We start from the raw sequence: 9,267 nt of genomic DNA on the forward strand, positions 1-9,267 counted from the left end.
ATTCCGCGTCATCTGCCAGGTCTGGTGTCATCTGCCACGTCAAGCTCTATCTGTGTCAAAGCCTCTTCTACACCTCGTGTCTGTCTGGACTCTTACAGGTACTCTTGTGCTAAAGACTTTGCATAGAATTTATATAGACTGTTGTTTGGCCAGCTAACACTCCGCTATAGCGGTGCGGCCAAGTGGGACCACATAACCCAGGATCTTGACACATTATCTACACTGATTACAAAAATCTTACATATCTGCAGTCTGCACAGCGACTGAACCCTCGTCAAGCTAGATGGTCACTGTTCCTCGCCAGATTTAGATTTCTTCTTCACTTCCGCCCTGCGGACAAATACATTAAAGCCGATGCCCTGTCTTGGTCATTCGAGACTGTTGACTTAACACGTTAACATGAGAAAAACCTCAACATGTTATAGATCCTTCTGGGATTATTGCTGAAAATCTTCTGCAGATCAAGGACTTTCCTCCTGGAAAGATTTTTGTCCGCCCTGCTGACAGGAAAATAATTTCAAACTGGCCAAGCATTCTGGTGCCCGCAAGACTCGGGACTTTATTGCTCATCATTATTGGTGACCCTTGCTACCTAGAGATGTCTTGGACTTTGTTTCCTCCTGTGCTAATTGTGCCCTAAACAAGTCCTTTCATTCTAAACCCGTTGGTCTGCTCCAACCTCTACCGGTGCCTGATGCTCCCTGGCAACACATTGCTATGGACTTTATCTCTGACCTTCCCCCTTCTGCTGGATGTACTATGATCTGGGTAGTAGTGGATCGTTTCTCTAAGATGGCACATTTTGTTCCGTTAACGGGCCTTCCCTCAGCTCCTCGTCCAGCAGATCTGTTCATTCAACACATCTTTCGTCTTCATGGACTACCTCTTCATATTGCTTCTGACTGGGGTGTACAAGTTCACATCTAAATTCTGGAGAGTCCTGTGTAATCTTTTGGATGTGAAACTGGACTAACAGTCAAGTGTAAAGGATCAACCAAATACTAGAGAATTATCTCTGTCATTATGTCTCTGTCCAATATGACAATTGGGTACAGCTTCTGCATTGGACAGACTATTCTTACAATAACCATACAAGTGAGTCTACTGCTTCCTCTCCATTTTATATTGTATACAGTCAGCACCCACGAGTTCCTCTTCCGATGCCAACTTTATCTCAAGTGCCTGCAGCCAATTTTTCATTTAGGACTTTTCTTCACATCTGGCAGCAAACCAAGTCCGCGATTCTTCAGGCAGTTGATCGCATGAAAGCATATGCTGACAAGAAGAGAAGGGTTCCTCCTCAGTTTCTCCCCGGAGTTAAGGTCTGGCTCTCTTCAAGGAACATTCGTCTGAAGATCCCTTCCCACAAATTCGCTCCCAGGTTCCTCGGTTGCTTCGAGGTGTTACAACAAATAAACCCTGTGTTCTATATGCTTCGGCTACCTCTTACTCTCAGAATCCCCAACTCGTTCCATAAAGGAAAGGAAGAAAAACACGGCGCCACATGGTGCAGGTTACCTAAGGTAATGGAGCAAAAGGTAACAGTGAGTTGAATAATAATCACCTATTGAGGTTGTGCAAAAGCAGGCACAACACAGGTGAAGGTAAGTAAATGGACATGATAAAGCTTCAGCTAGGTCCCAATCCTGTCAGCACAAAGGTAACTGCTAGGCATAAATTGTAATGTAAAGAGAAATATGGACCATAGAATAGCGCTGCTAACATCAAAGAGGCATCCAAGTAAGTAATATTGACAGCTTTATTGGTAAAAGCTGGAGGTTATGCGATTCAACACCGGACTAGCGTCTTCATTAGGCCAAGAGAACAGAATAGTACAATGATCATCTTATATAGTCAGTAAGTACGTGTCACCCTTGAAAAAGGAGAAAAAAAAAAAAACTACAGCAAGTGAAGAGGGACAGAAAGGGGAAAGATTAAGCTGAGGCCGGTGCGTACTGTAGCGTCCATGGCCGCGGGCCGTCGGGTTTACTCACCTCCCGACGCCCGCAGCCATGGATCTGTGAGCGCTGGTCCCATCTCCTTTCTAGGAGACGTCAGCGCTCACTTCCGCTCCGTTCAGCTGTGTCCCGTAGGGTGCGCGCACACGCTCGTGCCCGGCCTCAAAGGGCCAGCGCGCGCAAATAGGAGGAAGTCATCATCATCAACTGCCACGATTTCCTGGTCTATAAGAAGGCCCCTGGCCTTCTAATCCTTGCCTGAGCGTTGTTAGTTTTCCCAGTCCGTCTTGCAAATGGTCCCTTAGTGTTTCCCGTTCCTGTTGTTACCCGTGCCTTGTTCCCCGTTCCTGTTTCCCGTGCTTTGCCTTAGTATCAAGTCGTGCCACGTCCTGTCATCTGCCATGTCCAGAGGAATCTGCCACGTCCTGTGTCATCTGCCACGTCCAGAGGAATGTACCACGTCCTGTGTCATCTGCCATGTCTGGAGGAATCCGCCACGTCCTGGGTCATCTGCCACATCCAGAGGAATCCGCCACGTCTGGCGCAACTTGCGGCTCCTGTATCATCCGCCACGTTTGGCACTGTCTGCTGCAACCATCTCCATCTGTGCCAGAGCTTCGGTCACCGTCTGGACTATCCAGGTACCCTTGTGCGGGACATTGTATTTCTGGGGTTTCCTGTGGTTTGGCCAGCTGCCTCCCTGCTACGGCGGTACGGCCTAGTGGGTCCACTAACCCGCCTCGTGACACGTACAATGGAAAAAATTAAAAGATGCATGTAGAGAAAGAAATAGCAGTAAGGAGTTTGCAATGTAATAATGATATAAAAAAGGGGGGATAAACTGGTATAATAAATAAAGAACATATAAGGAAAATAGAAACTGTAGGGTACTGTAGTGTGGTCAACATGGTAAAAGGTCACAGGTCACAAGGCAAAAGTGTGATAAAAAAATATTTTTTTTATTAAGTCCAAAATAGCAAAGTTTATAAAAACTGTTAATAAATTATTAAATAACTTGTAAGGAATATATGCAATGAATAAAAAATTATAATAAGTGCATAGGATACCAGAATATACCAAAATATTTTACATTGAGACTAATAATTAATTAAGATGTATTTTTAAAATGTGGCATAAAAATGGTAATTAAGAAAGTATATAAGAGTAGTTTTCAGATTATGTAGCATTAATAGCAAATTTTGTGACAACCTAAAAATACTAATTAATCCAATTACATAAAATATTACATAAAAAATTAATATAATACATGTATAAATATATAATATCCTAGTCAAGAGCAGTTTCAGAAATATCATTTCTGGATGTAAACGTGCCATTTTATAAATCCAATAATTCTCTCTTTGTTTCAGTTTTACAAATCTGTTGTGTGTGTTTTCAGTGATTTGTGCCATGGGGGTAATGTGAATTTCATCAAAATTACAGTTACGCACCGCTGCAAAGTGTTTTTGAGACGCTGTGTTTCTGATAACTAATGCGTGTATTAAAACTGTGTTTATTTATTTTACATCTAAGAGGTTGAGTAGATCTTCCTACTTATTGTAAGTTGCATAGGCATTCAAGTAAATAAATTATAAAATCACTGCTACAGTTTAGGACATTTTTAATACCAAATGTCTCAAGGGTCACTGTAGAGGTGTATGTTTTGGCACGGTGAAAAATATTGGAACAGCATAAACATCTATTGTGGCTACAACGATATGCGCCAATTAGTGATGGGAACATGTAAGGCCCGATGCACACAAACGTATCTTTGTGGCCGCAATTTACCCGCAAATCTTCAGGTGAATTGCGGCCCCATTCATTTCAATGGGCCCATGCACACAACCATGGTTTCCACGGTCTGTGCATTGCCCTGGAGCCTGGACCGCAAAAAGAACAGACATGTCTTATTACGGCCATGTTTTGCGGTCCAGGCTCATAGAAATGAATGCACGCGGTCATGTGCACGGCCCGTGACACTCTGCGGCCGTCCGAACCGCAAGTCACAGACCGTGCACATCACTACGGTCATGTGCATGACGCCTTAGGGCTTTCAGTTTTCTTTTGGCGCAGTCCGCTAAGGGCTAGTAGATTTCTCAGAGTCTGGGATCTCCTAAATGTAATGGGCGGAAGGTCAGGGAGTAAGTCTTTTAGATAGGGATCATTTTTAAGTATATGCCAATGTTTTCTTAGAGTTTTCCTTTATTCCCTATATTGAAGGATGTAACAAAATTATATTTGCCACGTTGGGATATGGTGTTCTTTTTGGAACTTGGATGAATACAGGCATCTTGGGTCAGCACAGAGGCTCTCTTATGTGCGCCTTTGATAAGATTAATTAGGAAGTTTTTTTTCTTTGAATCTTTTGGACAATATATTACTTTCACGTTGGAATTGTTCATTGTTAGTGCAATTCTTACGGATGTGCCTATATTGGCCAAATGGTATATTTTTCAGCCAGGCAGGAAAACTAGCACTTTTGAAATCCAAATAGCTATTGAACATCTATAGTTTTACAATTAGTTTAGGTGACTAATGTTCCCTTTTGGTCCTTACTAAGCACAAGATCCCCCCAAAAAAATCAATATTTGTGGATGAAAAAGAATGCGTAAAAGACAGCCCATAATCATTGTTATTTAAAAATACTATAACATTTTTTGCTTCTAAACTGGTACCACTCTATATAAAAAAACAGGTTATCTATACACAGAGGCGTAGCTAGATTCTCCTGCACCCAGGGCAAAGATTCAGTTTGGTGCCCCCCCCACCTGAAACTCTTTCCTGACATCTACTTCCCACTCACCATGTTTGCTTTCTCTACCAATCAATGAGGTGTAACTTTTTTTTCACTTTTTCAACCGTCATTAGGGGCCGTTCAACGGCCAACGGAAGTGTGCATGAGGCCATACAGTCAAACCCTTCCTCCCCACTAAAAAAATGTATACAGAATCCCGTCACCCCACACATAATATTTACAGTCAAGTCCCCCCTCCCACACAAAGACGATTTATAAAGAACCCCCCCACACACAGCTCCCCCTACTTGCACATACACAGCTGCCCCCTAGCTACGCCCCTGCTAAATATCGCCTATAGAATAAAATGTTGTCTTTAAAAGCATGATCAGCTTTCATACTCCCCCATGTAAAGATTCGCATATGATGGAGCAAAATGAGAGCCCATGGCGCATCCTCTGATTTGTCTATATATAGTATTATTAAATGAAAATATATTATGTTGAAGAAGAAAATCAATACAATTGGATAAAAAAAAATAATTACTTTATTATTTGGTATGAGGGGATTGGAGTTTAAAAATGATTCAGCTGCTGAAATACCCTTATTATGGGAGATACGGCAGTTAAAAAAATTAATGGTAACAGGTTGTTAGTAGAATTAAAATGACGCAAATCCCTTATTAACTGTATCGAGTCCTTAAGATAAGATGGTAACACTAAAATAAAAGGCTGCAGATGTAGGTCAATGAAATGGGAACGGTTACTGGTTAATGATCCAATTCCGGAAATAATTGGACCGCCAGGGAGAGAGGTGGATGATTTGTGGATTTGTGGATTTTTTGTACATGGTATAAAAAAGGGAGCGATGGGAAAGATATATTAAGAATTTTTTTTCTTTTTTATTAATAAAGCCGTCAAGAAAGACTGTATCAATTAGTGTTTGGTATTCTGCGGTATATTGTTAAAGGATTAACCTCTGGTTTCCGTTTGTGTCAGTTCTGTCCGTTCAGGGTCCCGTTCTAATGGAAAGCTCCGACGGAACGTCAGAATGGAACCCCAACGCAAATGTGAACAAGGCCTAACAAACAAGGTCTCGCTCTAAGAAGTTTGGACGTTTTGCAGTCAAGCAACTAAATTTTTCTAAATCAGGGTCGTCAGTAAAGGTCAAAAGTTGCTCCCTGATTTTATCAATTTATATCATTCAATTCAATACAGATATTGGTCTTCTTAAGAAGGACCCTAGTGAGAAAAACCATTGCACACTGGTTCATGTAATCAGAAAAAAAGAGTATCCATAGGATAGGGTGTATTATAGGTTAGTCTCAAGCCTCTGGGTGAAATATTGTCAGAGATATAAATCTTTAAAAAACGACAGTCAATGTGTAAAGGATCTGCCAGACACAGCTTCTGTGTCGACACCCGTGGTTACTCAGTCTGCACCTGCTCCTAAGTCTGATAGAGTGACTCCTTCTCCCACCACTCAGGCTGGGAGGCTGAGAAGTGGGAGAGCCTATCACAGCCTGGCCAGATGGAGCTAGCTCCCGCCCTCTGTCTATTTATACCTTCATTTCCTGCTTCTCCTTTGCCTGTGATTCTGCTTGTTCCCTGGCTCTGCTGCTGCTGCTGCTGCTTGTGCTATTTGTCCTCTGCTTCATATTGACCCTGGCTTTACTGACTACTCTCTTGCTCTGCGTTTGGTACCTCGTACACTCCTGGTTTGACTCGGCTTGTTCACTACTCTTGTAGCTCACGGTGTTGCCATGGGCATCTGCCCCTTTTCCCTTAGCTTCTTTGTACCCTTGTCTGTTTGTCTGTCGTGCACATAGTGAGAGTAGGGACCGTCGCCCAGTTGTACGCCGTCGCCTAGGACGGGCCGTTGCAATTAGGCAGGGACTGAGTGGCGGGTAGATTAGGGCTCACCTGTCTGTCTCCCTACCCCGTCATTACACAATGTTATTAAATGCTTCACTTTTAAATGAATTTTCAAGGGACAAATATATATGTCTGTCATAACCTTAGTTTGTTCGGGTGTGAACCTATTACTCACTGTCTCGGGGATCTTAATAGAAGGCTCCTCTGTGTTAGAAAAACTTGTCATCGGGGAGATATGTAGATCCCAAAGTTGTGTCCTTTCATCAATAAACTCCAACATCTTGTGGGTGATAGAGATGTCGTCCAAAATTAAGTGGGCAGGGTAAGACACTGAGGGGAGCGGCAGGCAGTGAAGGATAAGAGTGATCACAGAAGAATCTGGTTCAAAATATCCAACTCGTTCCATGTATCTCTCTTAAAGCCTGTGGTCCTGACCGGCTACAGCAAATCTCCTGGTTCTACAGTTTATCCCAGCAGTTCTTCTGATGACCGAGGTGAAGAAAATCCTGGACTACAAGAGGGTAGGAGGAAAGACTTTGTCTTGTAGACTGGAAAAGGTTTAGTCCTGAGGAGAGGTCTTGGAAGCCAGAAGAGAACATCAATGCCCCAAATCTCATCAAGAAGTTAATCTTACGCTCTGGACCTAAGAAGAGGGGGAGTAAGGGGGGTCCTGTTGTGACCGCGGTCACGTCCAACTTACTGGCAGCCGCAACCACAGGACACTTTCTTCATGCCGGCGTCTCCCTCCTGTAAAGTACCCTAGCCAACCCCTTTATACCCTGGACTTTAAAAAGGGCTTTGCCCTTCCTCTCCTTGCCTGAGCGTGTTTGTGTCTACCCATGTTAGTCTTTGCAAATGGTCCATTAGTTGTATCCTCTATTCAGTGTTCCCGTTTCCTGTATCCAATAATTTTATTTGTTCCAGTGTGTTATCTAGTGTCGGAGATGAGAGTTTTATCTGTGCCAAGTGTCATCTGTGCCAAGTATCATCTGTGGCAAGTTTCTGCTACGCCACGTGTTGCTAAACCATGTGTCTGTTATGCGTAGTGTCTGCCACGCAGAGTGTTTGCCAAATCATCTATCCAGGTACTCTTGCCCTAGAGACTGTTATTGACTTTTGTTTCGCCAGCTGCTACTCCGCTAAGGTGGAGCGGCCTAGTGGGTCCACATCCCCCATAGCCATGACAATGGCCAAAAACATCAAGGTCGAGAAGGAAAAAAAACATCACGACCAAAAACATCGTATTCATAACAATCACAGCCAAGATACTAAAAACATCAAGGCCAAGAAGGCCAAAAACATCACAGCCAAGATGACCAATAACATCAAGATCAAGAGAACAAAAAGAAACATCGTGGCCAAGTTGACCATAAATATCAAGGTTACAGGGGCCAAAAATATCACGACCAAAACTACTAAAAACATCAAGGTCAAGGAGGCCAAAAACATCACGGCAAATATGACAAAAAAACATTAAGATGACCAAAAAAATTAAGGTCAAGGAAGTCAAAAAACATCAAGGTCAAAGGGGCCAAAAACGTTATGGCCAAGCATTAAGGTCAAAAAGATCACAGCAAAGACCAAAAACATAAAAATGTCATCGTCTTGCCCAGTAACAACATATTATTATTAAAAAAAAGAAAATAAAATTGTTTCAAAAAAAGAAAGGTTCTTCGTTCTCAGTGCAAGTTTTCCCCAATTATCACACTTTTGTCATTAGAACGACAAGCAGAGCCCATACTGTGCCGGATTACCAGACCCCCATATCAAAGAATTTAGGGAGTTTTAAGGGAACCTGTCACCAGCATTTCATCTATTAAACCGGCAATACCTAGTGGTAGTGGGAGAAAAATCATTTCTATATAACCTATCTTCTTAGTCGGCTCTGTAGTTTTAGTATTCAGTTTTTTAGTGTTCCCACACCGTATGCTAATGAGCATAAAAGAGTCATATATTCGTTTGAAAAGTGTCAAATCTTCGTTTGAAAATTAGTCATATCTTCATTCCTCAAGTCTTTCCGAGTTTACCCCTCCTCCTTAATTTTGATTGACACCTCCTCGCCTTCCCCCAGCACACAAAATCCTGCTCTTGTGCAGTGATGTCCTATTCTGGTGTGTGCGCACAAAGAGACACCAGATTATTACGCTAAAAAGGCGCAAAATGTTTGCAGACCATTATTTACAGTCGGAGGAGGAGTTTAGGAAAGGGGTTAACGGCAATAAAGTTTTGATAGCAGCGGCCAGTGAGGGATAAGTAAAGTTCAATAGGTGAAATGCTGGTGACAGGTTCCCTTTAAGTTCTATAGTGAAGTCATTGAGGAGGACGGTCATAGCAGGGCTGTACCTAGATTTGTTCTATAACAATGTTTGCCAAAACAGAATGCAAAGCCCTTAACCCCTAAACGACATGTCACATACTAATAGGTGACAGCCGTTAAGGGGAAGTATAGATCGGTATCACGGGCTGAGCGCGCTCCATACTCAACGGGTAACAGCTGTGTTATATAGCCGACACCTCACTGAAACAGGATCACTTTGATTCCGCCCGTTTAACACCTTAAATGCCACGGTCAATCATGAGCGCGGTATTTAAATTATTAGCATCAGTGGGGCGCCCCCTCTAACGCGCCATCACCACCACCATGATGCGATCGGTGGGTGACAATGGTTGTTATGGCAGCCTGGGGGCTTTGAGGGCTTCA

Source organism: Rhinoderma darwinii, chromosome 2, assembly GCF_050947455.1.
Source record: "Rhinoderma darwinii isolate aRhiDar2 chromosome 2, aRhiDar2.hap1, whole genome shotgun sequence".
In the NCBI taxonomy this organism is placed as follows: domain Eukaryota; kingdom Metazoa; phylum Chordata; class Amphibia; order Anura; family Rhinodermatidae; genus Rhinoderma; species Rhinoderma darwinii.